The sequence below is a fragment of the Anomaloglossus baeobatrachus genome, chromosome 7 (assembly GCF_048569485.1).
Source record: "Anomaloglossus baeobatrachus isolate aAnoBae1 chromosome 7, aAnoBae1.hap1, whole genome shotgun sequence".
NCBI classification, from domain to species: Eukaryota; Metazoa; Chordata; class Amphibia; order Anura; family Aromobatidae; genus Anomaloglossus; species Anomaloglossus baeobatrachus.
The window spans coordinates 78,849,839-78,866,603 of record NC_134359.1 but is presented as its reverse complement, the minus strand read 5'-3'; the positions used below and the strand labels follow the sequence as shown (position 1 = coordinate 78,866,603).

At 50.9% G+C, this 16,765-nt stretch overlaps 1 pseudogene; it reads left to right on the top strand.

Annotated features, from left to right (window-relative positions):
* LOC142245105 (germinal-center associated nuclear protein-like) overlaps positions 1 to 16,765 on the top strand; it is a 131,433-nt pseudogene that overhangs the window by 70,414 nt on the left and 44,254 nt on the right.

Sequence of the window (16,765 nt, the reverse complement as noted above, 5' to 3'; positions counted from 1 at the left end):
CCTTCTGCCTATACACCCCCCGTGCTCCCACGGGCTCCTCAGTTTTTTGCTTTGTGCGAAGGAGGTCAGAAACGCACGCACAGCTCCATAGATGGGTCAGCAGCAGCTGCTGACCATGTTGGATGGAAGAAAAGTGGGCCCATATAGGGCCCCCAGCATGCTCCCTTCTCACCCCACTCTTGTCGGCGGTGTTGTTAAGGTTGAGGTATCCATTGCGGGTACGGAGGCTGGAGCCCACATGCTGCTTTCCTTCCCCATCCCCCTCAGGGCTCTGGGTGAAGTGGGATCCTATCGGTCTCCAGGCACTGAGACAGTGCTCCATCCACAGCTCCTAAGACTCTGCTGGATAGGAGCCGGGTATCGTTCAGGGACATGGCCCTGCTACTTGAAGGTACTCTGTGTCCCTGTGGGGACCGCGCACAGCAACACTCCAGCATTGCTGGGTGTGCTAGTGCACCGGGGACCGCGGCGCTGACCGGGTTAATGTGCCATTACACACTCAGCGTCGCTGAGTGTGTTTATGTAGGGGGACTACCGTACTACCGCCGCCGCCATGTTTTTAACACTGAGGCGCGGCTGGGACTTGTAGTGCGCCGGGGACTTCCGCGCGGCCGCGCTTTTATGGCAGCCGCGCTCATTACTTGAGTCCCCGGCTTGTACGGCCTAGTGTTTCCTCCTCCCGCCCACAGCCCTGACAGGCAGGGGAAGGGCGGGACGCTTTACAGACGAGCTGCAGTGAGGGCTGGAGCATGCTTTGCATACTCCACTCCCCTCACTGCACTGTGAGGCACCAGTTCCCGCACTTTCTAAGGGTCACGCCCACGGCTTCCTCCTCTCTCAGGACGCCGGCAGCCGTGCCATTACACACTCAGCATCGCTGAGTGTGTTTATGTAGGGAGACTACCGCGCTGACCGCCGCCGCCATGTTTTGACACTGAGGCGCGGCTGGGACTTGTAGTGCGCCGGGGACTTCCGCGCGGCCGCGCTTTTACGGCGGCCGCGTTTATTACTCGAGTCCCCGGCTTTTGCGGCCTAGTCTTTCTTCCTCCCGCCCACAGCCCTGACAAGCAGGGGAAGGGCGGGACGCTGCACAGGATGAGCAGCACTGAGGGCTGGAGCATGCTTTGCATACTCCACCCCCCTCACTGTCCTCTCCTCAGAAGCCGGCAGCCATTCCTGTCAGCTCCTTGAATGCTGCAGAGGGGGACAAATTCTGACAGACCCAGGCAGGGACCCTGGTGGCCTCACAACCGCTTTATGCGGGGGGTATGCAGCATCTGTGGTGCTAGCCACATTTGTGCAGGAGTGTAATTTTAAATCATATGTTTATAAGATATGCTTTACACTGTATGGTGCACAGTTGATTCTGTATATATATTGTGTTGCTCAGGGAAGTCAACAGCATGGCGCCCATAAAAGGCAGGAGCGCCAAACCACAGGCTTACTATGCTGCCTGCGCCGCATGTACGACCTCTCTGCCGGCAGGATCCACTGAGCAATCCAGACCGGTATCTCAGCACAGGGGCACTGTTGAATCATTGCTCCCTGGCCCACCTCAGTTGGACCAGAGGTCTCCCCGGGGTGTCTCATAGATCCCAGAGTGAGGTCTCTGATACAGACCCCAGCCCCTGACCGTCTAAGCGAGCTCGCTGGGAAATTCCCTCGACATCTTCATATTGGTCAGGGTCTCAGCGGGGGGAATCCCTGGATGATGAAGCGGAGACAGCTGATCAGGATTCTGATCCTGAGGCCGCTCTCAATCTTGATACGCCTGACGGGGACGCCATAGTGAACGATCTTATAGCGTCTATCAATCAAAGATGCCACTCACAGGCAGATGGAGCTCTGGTTGAAATCCATCTATGAAGCTATCAGCGCTTCTTTTACACCAGCATTTGCAGCCGTATGGGTGCTACAAGCTATCTCAGCAGGTCAAGCGCAAATTGACGCAGCCACACAGACGTCGGCATTTGCGTCTTACGCTATTTATGCTGTCCTGGACTCTGCGAGCCGTATGGCGGTTGCTTCCGCCAATTCGGTGGTACTCTGCAGGGCCTTGTGGCTACGGAACTGGAAGGCAGATTCTGCTTCCAAAAAAGCGTTTAACCAGTTTGCCAATTTCTGGCGACCGACTGTTTGGCGAACGTTTGGATGAAATCATCAAACAATACAAGGGAAAGGATACATCTTTACCCCAGCCCAAACCGAACATACCCCAACAGAGGATGGGGCAGTCGAGGTTTCGGTTCTTTCGGGGCGCGGGCAGGTCCCAATTCTCCTCGTCCAAAAGGCCTCTGAATAGATCAAGGGCTCTCCGATTCATGGCGGTCTAAGTCAAAAAGACCACCGGAGGTGCCGCTACCAAAGCGGCTTCTTGATGGCTTTCGGTCTCCTCAATCCGCATCCTCGGTTGGTGGCAGGCTTTCCCGCCTTTGCGACTCCTGGCTGCCAAGGGTAAAAGACCGTTGGGCGAGAGACATTCTGTCTCACGGTTACAAGTTAGAGTTCGCCTCTCGTCCCCCGACTCGATTCTTCAGGTTATCCCCGCCTCCCGAGCGAGCCGAGGCTCTTCTGCAGGCGCTGGGCACCCTGAGGGCAGAAGGAGTGGTGGTCCCTGTTCCTCTTCAGCAACAGGGTCACGGGTTTTTCTCCAACCTGTTTGTGGTTACAAAGAAGGACGGGTCTTTCCGTCCTGTCCTGGACCCGTAACTGCTCAACAAACACGTATAGACCAGACGGTTCCGGATGGAAACCCTCCGCTCCGTCATCGACTCAATGTCCCCAGAAGATTTCCTTGCATCGATCGATATCAAAGATGCTTTTCTCCACGTACCGGTGGCTCCAGAGCACCAACGCTTCTTGCGCTTCACCATAGGAGACGAACACCTGCAGTTCGTGGCACTGCAGTTCGGCCTGGCTACAGCCCCACGGGTTTTCACCAAGGTCAGGGCTACAGTAGTTGCGGTCCTCCACTCTCAGGGTCACTCGGTGATCCCTTACTTGGACGATCTGCTGATCAAGGCACCCTCTCAAGAGGCATGCCAACACAGCCCCGACGCTTCTCTGGGGGCTCTCCAGAGTTTCGGGTGGATCATCAATTTTCCAAAGTCAAATCTGACACCAGCCCAATCGCTGACATATCTTGGCATGGAGTTTCATACCCTATCGGCGATAGTGAAGCTTCCGCTGATCAACAAGCGTTCACTACAGAAAGGGGTGCAATCTCTCCTTCAAGGTCAAGCACACCCCTTGAAGGTCCTCATGCACTTCCTGGGGAAGATGGTGGCAGCAATGGAGGCAGTTCCTTTCGCGCAGTTTCACCTGCGTCCTCTTCATTGGGACATCCTACGCAAATAGGACAGGAAACCGACGTCCCTCGACAGGAACGTCTCCCTCTCTCAGGCAACCAAAGCTTCCCTTAGGGGGTGGCTTTCTTCCCACTTCATTATCGCATGGGAAATCCTTCCTACCCCCATCCTGGGAGGTGGTCACGACGGACGCGAGTCTGTCAGGGTGGGGAGCAGTCTTTCTCCACCACAGGGCTCAGGGTACGTGGACTCAGCAAGAGTCCTCGCTTCAGATCAATGTTCTGAAGATCAGGGCAGTGTATCTTGCCCTAAAAAGTGTTCCAGCAGTGGCTGGAAGGCAAGCAGATCCGAATTCAGTCGGACAACTCCACAGTGGTGGCTTACATCAACCACCAAGGCGGAACACGCAGTCGGCAAGCCTTCCAGGAAGTCCGGCGGATTTTGATGTGGGTGGAAGCCACGGCCTCCACCATCTCCGCAGTTCACATCCCGGGCGTCGAAAACTGGGAAGCAGACTTTCTCAGTCGCCAGGGCATGGACGCAGGGGAATGGTCTCTTCACCCGGGCGTGTTTCAGGAGATCTGTTGCCGCTGAGGGAGGCCGGACGTCGACCTAATGGCGTCCCGGCACAACAACAAGGTCATGGCATTCATGGCACGCTCTCACGATCACAGAGCTATGGCGGCAGACGCCTTAGTTCGGAATTGGTCGCAGTTTCAACTCCCTTATGTGTTTCCTCCGCTGGCACTGTTGCCCAGAGTGTTACGCACGATCAGGGCCGACTGCCGCCGCGCCATCCTCGTCACTCCAGACTGGCCGAGGAGGTCGTGGTACCCGGATCTGTGGCATCTCACGGTAGGCCAAACGTGGGCACTACCAGTCCGACCAGACTTGCTGTCTCAAGGGCCGTTTTTCCATTTGAATTCTGCGGCCCTCAACCTGACACTGTGGCCATTGAGTCCTAGATCTAGCGTCTTCAGGATTATCTCAAGAGGTCATTGCCACTATGAGACAGGTTAGGAAACCAACGTCCGCCAAGATCTACCACAGGACGTGGAAAAATTTCCTGTCGTGGTGCTCTGCTCGGGGTTTTTCTCCCTGGCCTTTTGCCTTGCCCATTTTTCTGTCCTTCCTTCAATCTGGACTGGAAAAGGGTTTGTCGCTCGGCTCCCTTAAGGGACAAGTCTCAGCGCTCTCTGTGTTTTTCCAGAAGCGCCTAGCCAGACTTCCACAGGTATGCACGTTCCTGCAGGGGGTTGTCACATCGTTCATCCTTACAAGCGGCCGTTAGAACCCTGGGATCTGAACGGGGTGCTGATGGTTCTTCAGAAACCACCATTCGATCCAATAAGGGATATTTCTTTCTCACGCCTTTCGCAGAAAGTGATTTTCCTAGTAGCAGTCACTTCACTTCGGAGAGTGTCTGAGCTAGCAATGTTGTCGTGCAAAGCCCCTTTCCTGGTGTTCACCAGGACAAGGTGGTTCTGCGTCCGGTTCTGGAATTTCTCCCAAGGGTGGTACCCCCCTTTCATCTCAATCAGGATATCTCCTTACCCTCTTTTTGTCATCATCCAGTTCACCAATGTGAAAAGGATTTGCACTGGTTAGATCTGGTGAGAGCACTCAGGCTCTACATTTCTCGTACGGCGCCCCTGCGCCGCTCGGATGCACTCTTTGTCCTTGTCGCTGGCCAGCGTAAAGGGTCACAGGCTTCCAAATCAACCCTGGCCCGGTGGATCAAGGAACCAATTCTCGAAGCTTACCGGGCTGCCGGTTCCCTCAGGGCTCTAGGCCCATTCTACCAGAGCCGGGGGCGCGTCCTGGGGTTTGAGGCACCAGGCTACGGGTCAGCAGGTGTGTCAGGCGGCTACCTGGTCGAGCCTGCACACTTTCACGAAACACTATCAGGTGCATACCTATGCTTCGGCGGATGCCAGCCTAGGTAGACGAGTCCTTCAGGCGGCGGTTGCCCACCTGTAGGAAGAGGCCGTTTTACGGCTCTATTACGAGGTATTATTTTACCCACCCAGGGATTGCTTTTGGACATCCCAATTGTCTGGGTCTCCCAATAGAGCGACAAAGAAGAAGGGAATTTTGTTTACTTACCGTAAATTCCTTTTCTTCTAGCTCTAATTGGGAGACCCAGCACCCGCCCCTGTTGTTTTTTTTTGTGTACACATGTTGTTCATGTTGTTTGGTTTCAGTTCTCCGATATTCCTTCGGATTGAATCTACTTTACACCAGTTTATAATCTTTTCCTCCTTCTTGCTTTTGCACCAAAACTGAGGAGCCCGTGGGAGCACGGGGGGTGTATAGGCAGAAGGGGAGGGGCTTAACACTTTTAAGTGTAATACTTTGTGCGGCCTCCGGAGGCATAGCCTATACACCCAATTGTCTGGGTCTCCCAATTAGAGCTAGAAGAAAAGGAATTTACGGTAAGTAAACAAAATTCCCTTCTTCTTTGCATTATTTGAGTTCTGAAAGCAATGTGCATTATTTTATTATTTTGACCACTTCTCATTTCCAGAAAATAAATATAAAATTTATTGCTTGGAAATTCGGAGACGTTAGTAGTTTATAGATTAAAAGAGCAATTTACATTTTACTCAAAAATATACCTATAAAGAGAAATATCAGAAAAACTGACAATTTTGCAGTGGTCTCTTAAATTTTGACAGAGCTATGTATGTATGTATGTATGTATATATTATTACACACACATCTCAGGACCAAATATCAGGAACAGAGAGGCACATGAGCAAACATTAAACAGTGCCAGATTCAGGAGATCAACGGCATTTACACCAGGTAAAAAAAAAATATAAATAGATCTAGATTTTTTTTTTTTTTTTTTTTTTAACACCTGTTGTAAATGCTGTTGCTCTCCTGAGTCTGGCATTGTTTAATTTTCGCTCATGCGCCTTTCTGTTCCTGATATTTGGTCTCTGCTTGCCCGCTTAGCCAACTGGGCATGGTCATCTTAAGATTGCCATACAGAAGAGATGACCACTCCCTTTTGGCTAACTAGAATTGATTTACATACAGGGAAGAAGGGACTATATATCTGGGCAGGTCAGATGCAGTTGCAAAATATAAACATCGCCATATTAAGGAGAACAGCGGCATTTACACCAGGTTAAAAAAAAATATTTATGGCAACTATTTCGGTCCTATTTAACGTCAGATCGTATTACAGTGAATGTATTCAAAGTTAGTTCTAATTAATTGAATATTTGTCATACTCAAATAATTCTCATCTTTTTCTTGTATTCCTTTAAGTGAGTCATCTATAGTTGCTGATCAGCTGCTTGCAGATCTCGTACTGAATCTTTCAAGAAATGTCGCAGAAGAAGAAATAAAGGCAGAGATTGAAAGAGTGAAAGAGGAAAAACGAAGGAAGGCAGAAGAAGAAAGGTAAGATGCGGCATTTTCACATTCTTTGTACTTTATTTTAGCATGTTAGTTATGACAATATCCTTTATTATTATTATTATTATTATTATTTCTTGAATTTTACAACAGGAGGATTCAAGAAAGAGAGCGACTTCTTTCTCTGGAGGCCCAATCTCAATGTGTTAACCTCATAAATGATGTTGTTCAAGAGAATATCCAGAAAATATGCAAGAAAGAGCTCCAGTGAGTGTTTTCAGATATGTGTGCCAGCAGCCTTTTTTAGGCTATGTGCACACGCTGTTTTTTTTTTTTGACGCTGTGTTTTTGTGCGTTTTTGGCCGCTAAAAACGCACCCGCGGCAAAAACCCGCGGTTTTTGGCTGCGTTTTGCTGCATTTTTGATCCCTGCGTTTTTTCAATGCATTGCATGGGGGGAAAACGCAGAAAAATGCAGGAAAGAATTGACATGTCCATTTTTTTTTTTTTTTTATTTTTTTATTTTTTTTTAAAGCTCAAACGCAGCTTAAAAAAAAAGTTGTGTGCGAACAGCAAAAATGAAAACTCATAGACTTTGCTGGGGAAGCAAAGTCATGCAGTTTTGAGGCCAAAAACACACCCAAAAAACGCTCAAAAACGCTGCGAAAAACGCACTGTGTGAACTTACCCTAAGAACTATGTGTGACCCCCTTCCCCCCAAGGCAAAATGTGTTCTCTATTATTCCCTATTTATAGATGCCTAGACTAAATGAGTGCAAATAATTAGGCTCCATGTGCATTATAGTTAGCGGATTCCCCTTTATCGGCGGAACAGAACAATCTAATACTTCTTCCCTCTTTTTATTTCATGATTTTTTTGTTTCAGAAAAGCCGTGCAGCTTGACCACAATGACCGCATATTACGCTGCTCTCAGATTGTCTGTAATGAGCATGTTAAGCGATTCGTGGATGAGGAGATATTCCATATAGCTAGAGAAACTCTTTATGAGATGCAATGTTGCAGCAAATATATCCAGAGGTTCGTTGGGTCTTTTTCATTTGCAAACGTAATTTGCATATTTTTCCTGTAATATCTCACTACTAATGTTATCTTTTGTTTTCAGATGGCCGGAAGATTTAGCTGTACGTAAGAAATTAAGACGACAAATGCGTGCGTTTCCAGCAGCACCCGGTTCTGTAGGACGGGGTGGTACACTAAAAGCTTTGCTTCCCAGTGCTGATACCCACGATATACAGAACTTGTCTAAAGGAATTGTTAACCTGGGTCATGCTGGAAAATTAAGCGTTTCCTTTACCAGGTAGGCTCATTGATCCTTTAATGCAAAAAAAAACCCAAAAGATTTTGACATAACTAATAGAATATTACTGATTAGAGAAATAGTAGAAAACTCCCATCTTATTATAGATTTAACTTATGGGAATCTGTCACCAGGTTTTTGCCACCTAATCTGAGAGCAGCATAATGTAGAGACAGAGATCCTGATTCCAGCGATGTCACTTACTGGGCTGTTTAGTGCAGTTTTGATAATCTACTGCTGATTAAACAGTGATTTCTTTGTCGCTCCATTGGGAGACCCAGACAATTGGGTGTATAGCTTCTGCCTCCGGAGGCCACACAAAGTATTACACTGAAAAAGTGTAACCCCTCCCCTCTGCCTATACACCCTCCCGTGGATCACGGGCTCCTCAGTTTTATGCTTTGTGTGGAAGGAGGCACACATCCACTCATGCATTCCCATTTTAGTCAGCAGCAGCTGCTGATTTTATCGGTTGGAAGAAAAGAGGGCCCCCACAGGGCCCCCGGCATGCTCCCTTCTCACCCCACTACGTCGGCGGTGCTGTTAAGGTTGAGGTACCCATTGCAGGTACAGATGCTGGAGCCACATGCCGTTGTCCTTCACCATCCCTTAGAGGCTCTGGGAGAAGTGGGATCCTGACCGGTCATCCATTTACTGGGACCGGGCTCCCTCCGCAGCCCCTGTGGGAATCTGCCGGACAGGAGTCTATGTATCCTCAGGGACAGGGCCCTGCATCTAAAGGTACTCTGTGTCCCCATGGGGACTGTGCATGGAGCGCTTGTTTCACGGACGCTGCAGCAGCTGCTGGTTTGTGAAGACCGGGACTTCCGCGCCGACCGAGCCTGTTTGTCGGCCGCGGTATTAAATCTAGTCCCTGGCTTCATTGCGGCCTAGTACCATAACTCCCGCCCCCGGGCCTGCCAGTCAGGGGTAAGGGCGGGACGGTCGACCTGACGTCGGCAGTGAGGGCTGGAGCATACTTTATGTTTCCTCCCCCCCCCCTCACTGATCACTGTGGGGCCCCAGATTCCCGCACTTTTTTAGTCGCCGCCCATGGCTCCCTCCTTCCCTGAGAGCTCCGGCAGCCATTTTTACACACATTCTGCCGGTGGAGGATTTCAGGAACGAGCTCTGCAGCTCTGGGAGACCTAAGGCAGGGAATCTGGTGGACACACACTCCGCTTTGGGCGGTCGGTAAGCCACACCGGTCACCCGGTGCTGGTCCCCCTAGGGTGCCGGAGTATATATATATATATATGTATATATTTTCTCTGTTCGGCCGGGTTGTTTACTTTTGGCTATATACCCTCAGTGATCACTCTCCTAGGAGACAACAGCATGTCGTCCACAAGGAGCAAGGGCGCTAAGGCAAAGGGTTTTTTTGCAACCTGTACCTCTTGTGGGGCTATGTTACCTGCGGGTTCCACCTACCCTCACTGTGAGCAATGCTCGACCCCTGATTCATTTGCTCAGCCGGAGCCTCGGTCACTAGTGGGCCCCTCGGCTCAGGCAGACCCTCCTGCTTCCACTGTCCAGGCGGCAGGGACAGAGTTTGCAGTTTTTGCTGAGAAACTCTCTGAGTCACTTTCACAATCCATGGCTCAGTCTATGGACAAATGGTCTGCCAAGATACTAGAAGCCTTGCAGTCCAGACCGGTCCTTACACAGGCCCCGGGCACTGTGGGATGATCGCCTCCAGGCCCCTCTCGGTCCTGCGCCGCAGCGTGCTCCCGGGGTGGCCCCTAGGTCTCACGTGGAGGACTCCTGCACGGACCACAGTCCCAGACCGGCTAAGCGGGCTCGCTGGGAATCTTCCCCGACCTCCTCACGCTGCTCGGGGTCTCAGCTTGAGGACTCTCTAGAGGACGAGGCGGACATCGCAGCTCAGGGATCTGACCCTGACGTTGCCCTCAATCTTGATACACCTGAGGGGGACGCCTTAGTAAATGATCTTATATCGTCCATCAACCAGGTGCTAGATCTTTCTCCCCCAACTCCACCTATAGAGGAGTCGGCTTCGCAGCAGGAGAAACACCAGTTTAGGTTTCCCAAACGTACACGAAGTGCGTTATTCGATCACTCTAACTTCAGAGATGCTGTCCAGAAGCACAGAGCATTTCCGGACAAGCGCTTTACTAAGCGCCTTAATGACACACGTTACCCCTTCCCCTCTGACGTAGTTAAGGGTTGGGCTCAATGTCCCAAGGTGGATCCTCCAGTCTCTAGACTGGCGGCTAGATCTGTAGTATCAGTTGCAGATGGCTCATCGCTCAAGGATGCCACTGACAGGCAGATAGAGCTCCTGGTGAAATCCATCTATGAAGCCACAGGTGCGTCTTTTGCCCCGGCCTTTGCAGCCGTGTGGGCACTCCAAGCTATCTCAGCTTGTCTGTCTGAGATTAATGCGGTCACACGTACCTCTGCTCCGCAAGTTGCGTCTTTGACTTCGCAGGCGTCGGCTTTTTCGTCCTACGCCATGAACGCCGTCCTGGACTCTGCTAGCCGTACAGCGGTGGCATCCGCTAATTCGGTGGCAGTCCGCAGGGCCATGTGGCTACGCGAATGGAAGGCAGACTCTGCTTCCAAGAAGTTCTTAACCGGTTTGCCGTTTTCTGGCGACCGATTGTTTGGCGAACGATTGGATGAAATTATTAATGATTTCAAGGGAAAGGACTCGTCCTTACCCCAGTCCAAGCCGAAGAGACCTCAGCAACGGAAAATACAACCGAGGTTTCGGTCCTTTCGGCCCTCAGCCAAGTCCCAATCCTCTTCGTCCAACAGGCCAGAGAAAGGCCAGAGGAACTCCTATGCGTGGCGGTCTAAGTCACGCCCCCAAAAAACCGCCGGAGGCACTGCCTCCAAGGCGGCTTCCTCATGACTTTCGGCCTCCCCGAACCGCATCCTCGGTCGGTGACAGGCTCTCCCGCTTTTGCGACGCCTGGTGGCCACATGTCCAAGACCGATGGGTGAGAGACATTCTGTCTCACGGTTACAGGATAGAGTTCAGCTCTCGTCCTCCGACTTGTTTCTTCAGAACCTCTCCGCCTCCCTCTCGGACCGGCGCACTTTTTCAGGCGGTGGGTGTTCTGAAGACAGAAGGAGTGGTGATTCCCGTTCCCCCTCAGGAACATGGTCACGGCTTCTACTCCAACTTGTTCGTGGTGCCAAAGAAGGACGGATCATTCCGTCCCGTTCTGCACCTCAAGCTGCTCAACAGGCGCGTGAGCACCAGAAGGTTTCGGATGGAATCTCTCCGCTCGGTCATCGCTTCGATGTCACAAGGAGACTTCCTAGCATCAATCGACATCAAGGATGCTTATCTCCATGTGCCGATCGCACCCGAACATCAACGCTTCCTGCGTTTCGCCATCGGGGACGAACACCTTCAGTTCGTGGCACTGCCTTTCGGCCTGGCGACAGCCCCACGGGTCTTCACCAAGGTCATGGCATCCGTTGTGGCGGTCCTACATTCTCAGGGCCACTCGGTGATCCCTTACTTAGACGATCTCCTAGTCAGGGCACCCTCCCGGGTGGCGTGTCAACACAGCCTGACCGTCGCTCTGGCGAATCTCCAGCAGCTCGGGTGGCTCATCAACTTCCCAAAGTCCAAGTTGACACCGACCCAATCACTCACTTACCTCGGGATGGAGTTTCATACTCAGCCAGCGGTAGTCAAGCTACCGCTGGACAAACAGCTTTCGCTGCAGACAGGGGTGCAATCTCTTCTTCGGGGTCAGTCACACCCCTTGAGGCGCCTCATGCACTTCCTGGGGAAGATGGTGGCAGCAATGGAGGCAGTGCCCTTCGCGCAGTTCCATCTGCGCCCACTCCAATGGGACATTCTCCGCAAATGGGACAGGAGGTCGACGTCCATCGACAGAAACGTCTCTCTTTCCCTTGCAGCCAAAACCTCCCTTCAGTGGTGGCTTCTTCCCACTTCTCTATCGCAGGGAAAATCCTTCCTGCCCCCATCCTGGGCTGTGGTCACGACGGACGCGAGCCTGTCAGGGTGGGGAGCGGTTTTTCTCCACCACAGGGCTCAGGGAACCTGGACTCCGATAGAGTCTTCCCTTCAGATCAATGTTCTGGAGATGAGGGCAGTGTATCTAGCCCTAAAGGCGTTCCATCGGTGGCTGGAGGGCAGGCAGATCCGCATACAGTCGGACAACGCCACGGCGGTCGCGTACATCAACCACTAGGGCGGCACGCTCAGCCGTCAAGCCTTCCAGGAAGTCCGGCGGATTCTGCTGTGGGCGGACGCCACAGCCTCCACCATCTCCGCAGTTCACATCCCGGGCGTAGAAAACTGGGAAGCAGATTTTCTCAGTCGCCAGGGCATGGATGCGGGGGAATGGTCTCTTCACCCAGACGTGTTTCGAGAGATCTGTCGCCGCTGGGGAACGCCGGACGTCGATCTCATGGCGTCACGGCACAACAACAAGGTCCCGGCCTTCATGGCACGGTCTCAAGATCACAGAGCTTTGGCGGCGGACGCGTTAGTGCAGGATTGGTCGCAGTTTCGACTCCCTTATGTGTTTCCTCCGCTGGCGATGTTGCCCAGAGTGTTACGCAAGATCAGATCCGACTGTCGTCGCGCCATTCTTGTCGCTCCAGATTGGCCGAGGCGGTCGTGGTACCCGGATCTGTGGCATCTCACGGTGGGTCAGCCGTGGGCGCTTCCAGACCGCACAGACCTGCTGTCACAAGGGCCGTTTTTCCATCTGAATTCTGCGGCCCTCAACCTGACTGTGTGGCCATTGAGTCCTGGCTCCTAGCGTCGTCGGGGTTATCTCAAGATGTCATTGCCACTATGAGACAGGCCAGGAAACCAACGTCCGCCAAGATCTATTACAGGTCGTGGCGGATCTTCTTGTCCTGGTGCTCTGATAAGGGTTTTACTCCCTGGCCTTTTTGCCTTACCCATTTTTCTTTCATTCCTTCAATCCGGAATGGACAAGGGTTTGTCACTCGGCTCTCTCAAGGGACAAGTATCGGCGCTCTCAGTATTTTTTCAAAAGCGCCTGGCAAGGCTTCCGCAGATCCGCACGTTCCTGCAGGGAGTCTGCCACATAGTTCCACCCTACAAGCGTCCGCTGGAACCCTGGGACCTTAACAGGGTGCTAATGGCTCTTCAAAAACCACCTTTCGAGCCGCTGAGGGATGTCTCTTTATCACGTCTTTCGCAGAAGGTGGCATTTCTTGTGGCAATTACCTCACTCCGAAGAGTGTCGGAGCTTGCAGCGCTGTCATGCAAATCCCCTTTCCTGGTTTTTCACCAGGATAAGGTGGTTCTGCGTCCTGTCCCGGAATTTCTCCCTAAGGTGGTATCTCCTTTTCATCTCAATCAGGATATCTCCTTACCGTCATTTTGCCCTCATCCAGTTCACCAGTGTGAAAAGGATTTGCATTTATTAGATCTAGTGAGAGCACTCCGGCTCTACGTGTCTCGCACGGCGCCCCTGCGCCGTTCGGATGCGCTCTTTGTCCTGGTCGCTGGCCAGCGTAAGGGTTCGCAGGCTTCCAAGTCAACTTTGGCTCGGTGGATCAAGGAACCGATTCTTGAAGCCTACCTTTCTTCGGGGCTTCCTCTTCCTTCGGGGCTGAAAGCCCATTCTACCAGAGCCGTGGGTGCGTCCTGGGCATTGCGACACCGGGCTACGGCTCAGCAGGTGTGTCAGGCAGCTACCTGGTCTAGTCTGCACACCTTCACAAAACACTATCAAGTGCATACCTATGCTTCGGCAGATGCCAGTCTAGGTAGGCGAGTCCTTCAGGCGGCGATTGCCCACCTGTAGGAAGGGGCCGTTTTCGGCTCTTTTTATCGAGGTATTCTTTTACCCACCCAGGGACTGCTTTTGGACGTCCCAATTGTCTGGGTCTCCCAATGGAGCGACAAAGAAGAAGGGAATTTTGTTTACTTACCGTAAATTTCTTTTCTTCTAGCTCCTATTGGGAGACCCAGCACCCGCCCCTGTCCCCTTCGGGCTGGTTGTTCTTTTGTGTACACATGTTGTTCATGATGAATTGTTCTTTTGGTTATGGTTTCAGTTCTCCGAACATCCTTCGGATTGAATTTACCCCAGACCAATTTATAAGTTTCCTCCTTCCTGCTTTTGCACCAAAACTGAGGAGCCCGTGATCCACGGGAGGGTGTATAGGCAGAGGGGAGGGGTTACACTTTTTCAGTGTAATACTTTGTGTGGCCTCTGGAGGCAGAAGCTATACACCCAATTGTCTGGGTCTCCCAATAGGAGCTAGAAGAAAAGGAATTTACGGTAAGTAAACAAAATTCCCTTCTTTATCATTAGAGGTCTACTTGGCGGGCTAAAGGTAGTCCAGCACATTCATGAGGTCTGTATAACTGCTAGATCTGCAGCAGAGAAAACATTGATTATATCATAATGATAACAAACAGCTCAGTAAGTGACACATCGCTGGAATCAGGGTCTCTCTCTCTACGTTATGCTGCTCTCAGATGCGAGAGCAAAAACCTGGTGACAGATTCTCTTTAACCACAGTATATACAGATAGCTCATAGATGATCAGTATATCTTGATATAATTACTGACTTTGTCCCCTTTTCTCCAGGTGTCAGCAAGTCAGGGAACAGCTATTTCATCAGATGAAGGTTCAGCACTATTTCCAAGAGCTACTATGGTTTGTATATTAAGTTGACTGAGTAGCTGTAGTATGAATTAACAGAATTGTACACCATGTGATAATCTTTGTAAGGCATCTGATTAACAGAAAAATAAATTTATTTTTTTTTGTCCACTTATCAGATCCTTCTCATTGTTACCCCTACCTCCAGCGCTGATCACTGACTGTGAAATAACTGATAAAATTAGTCTTGAGAAAAGACAGATGTGACAGATTATCTGATCCCTTAAGGCCCCGTCACACACAACGAGATCGCTAATGAAATCGTTGTTCCGTCACCGTTTCTGTGACGCAGCAACAGATCGCTGATCGTTAATGCATCGCTGGTAAGATCTGACTGTGTGACATCTCACCAGCGATTTCCCAGCGGTCTTACCAACGATCCTTATCGGGTCGCATCGTTTTCGGGATCGCTGGTAAGTCGTTAAATGTGACGGAGGATTTAGAAATAAGCCTGTAGACTGGGAAAAGGGCCGCTGCTGAGGCAGAGAGGCCGTCAGTCAGACACTGCTGATGCTTCTAGGTAGCGCTCCTCTTGTCATTGTGGGAGACTGATGAGGGCCTTAGGAATATCTGCTGCCATTAAAAGGCAGACGCTTAGTTTAAAATCCGTCAAAAAACGGATGCACAGCGGATGTAACAGACGCAACGGATCCGTTTTTTCACAGGATTCCTGTGAAAGGAATCCTGTGAAAAATACATCAGTTGCATCAGTTGACATCTAAAAAACAACTGATCCGTTGCTGACGGATTGAAAACAACGGAAGTGTGAACTTAGCCTTAGATTGATTAACCCAGTTCTTTTTAGTTAGAAAAAAGTTCCCATAAAAAAATGAAGCAATTTGATCTATTACCGATTTGTTTAATGCTCACTGTTAACCGCTGTTTACCTGTGTGAATAAGCTATTACGCGCCGCCCATTGGTAAATGGTTACTAAATAGCGGTTGTTTAGTGCCAACAATTGTTCCATGTAAACATGGTATGAAAGAGAGACTTGGCACTCAGATTGCTGAAGAAAAGCTGTGATTTTATATTTGAAATCCTTACAAAGTGAACCATATACCCTTGATATATAGTATATACCAAGGAATTGTATCCTACTTGGGCACCACAAACAAAAGTGCCGTGGTCATTTCTTTATCGTTCCTATGGGAGACCCAGACCATGGGTGTTTAGCTTCTGCCTCCGGAGGACACACAAAGTACTACACTTAAAAGTGTAGCTCCTCCCTCTGAGCTTATACACCCCCTGGAGAACCAGATCTAGCCAGTTTATCGCTATGTGTTCAGGAGGCATACATCCACACATGCATTCTCATCTGATTTCTTTGATTTTTGGAAAGAGTTTGAAGAAAAGTGGGTCCATGTCTGGACTCCCGGCATGTCCCTTCTCACCCCACTGTGTCGGCGGTGTTGTAAGGTTGATTCCTAGGCTGGAGCCTTACAAGCCGTGCTCCTTCACCATCCCTCCTGGGCTCTGGCTTGAAGTGGGAGCCAGCACGGTCTCCATGCTTGGCAGGAGACCGGTCTCCATCCGCAGCGCTTCAGGACCCTGCTGGACTGGAGCACTCATCCCCAGGGACTTGGCCCTGCGTCTCAGCAAGCTAAGTACCTGAGACGTTTACTTTTCGGGGTCCCTGTACATTATTGTTGTGGGAGAGTGTGCTTATTGTGTTTTCTTCAGCGCTCTATTGGGAGACCCAGACGATTGGGGTATAGCTACTGCCCTCTGGAGGCCACACAAAGCACTACACTAAAAGTGCAAGGCCCCTCCCTCTCTGGCTATACCCCCCCGTGGTATCACGGGTACTCCAGTTTTAGCTTTGTGTGCGAAGGAGGTCAGACATTCCATGCATAGCTCCACAGATTTTAGTCAGCAGTAGCTGCTGACTAGTTCGGATGGAAGAAAAGAGGACACATATAGTGTTCCCAGCATGCTCCCTTCTCACCCCTGGATGGTGTTGTAAGGTTGAGGTACCTATTGCTGGTACAGGGCTGGAGCCTGACATGCTGTTTTTCCTTCCACATCCCCTTGGGGGTTCTGTGGAAGTGGGATCCTGCCGGCCTCAAAGCTCTGTCGCCGGGCTCCATCCACAGACCCATCAGAACC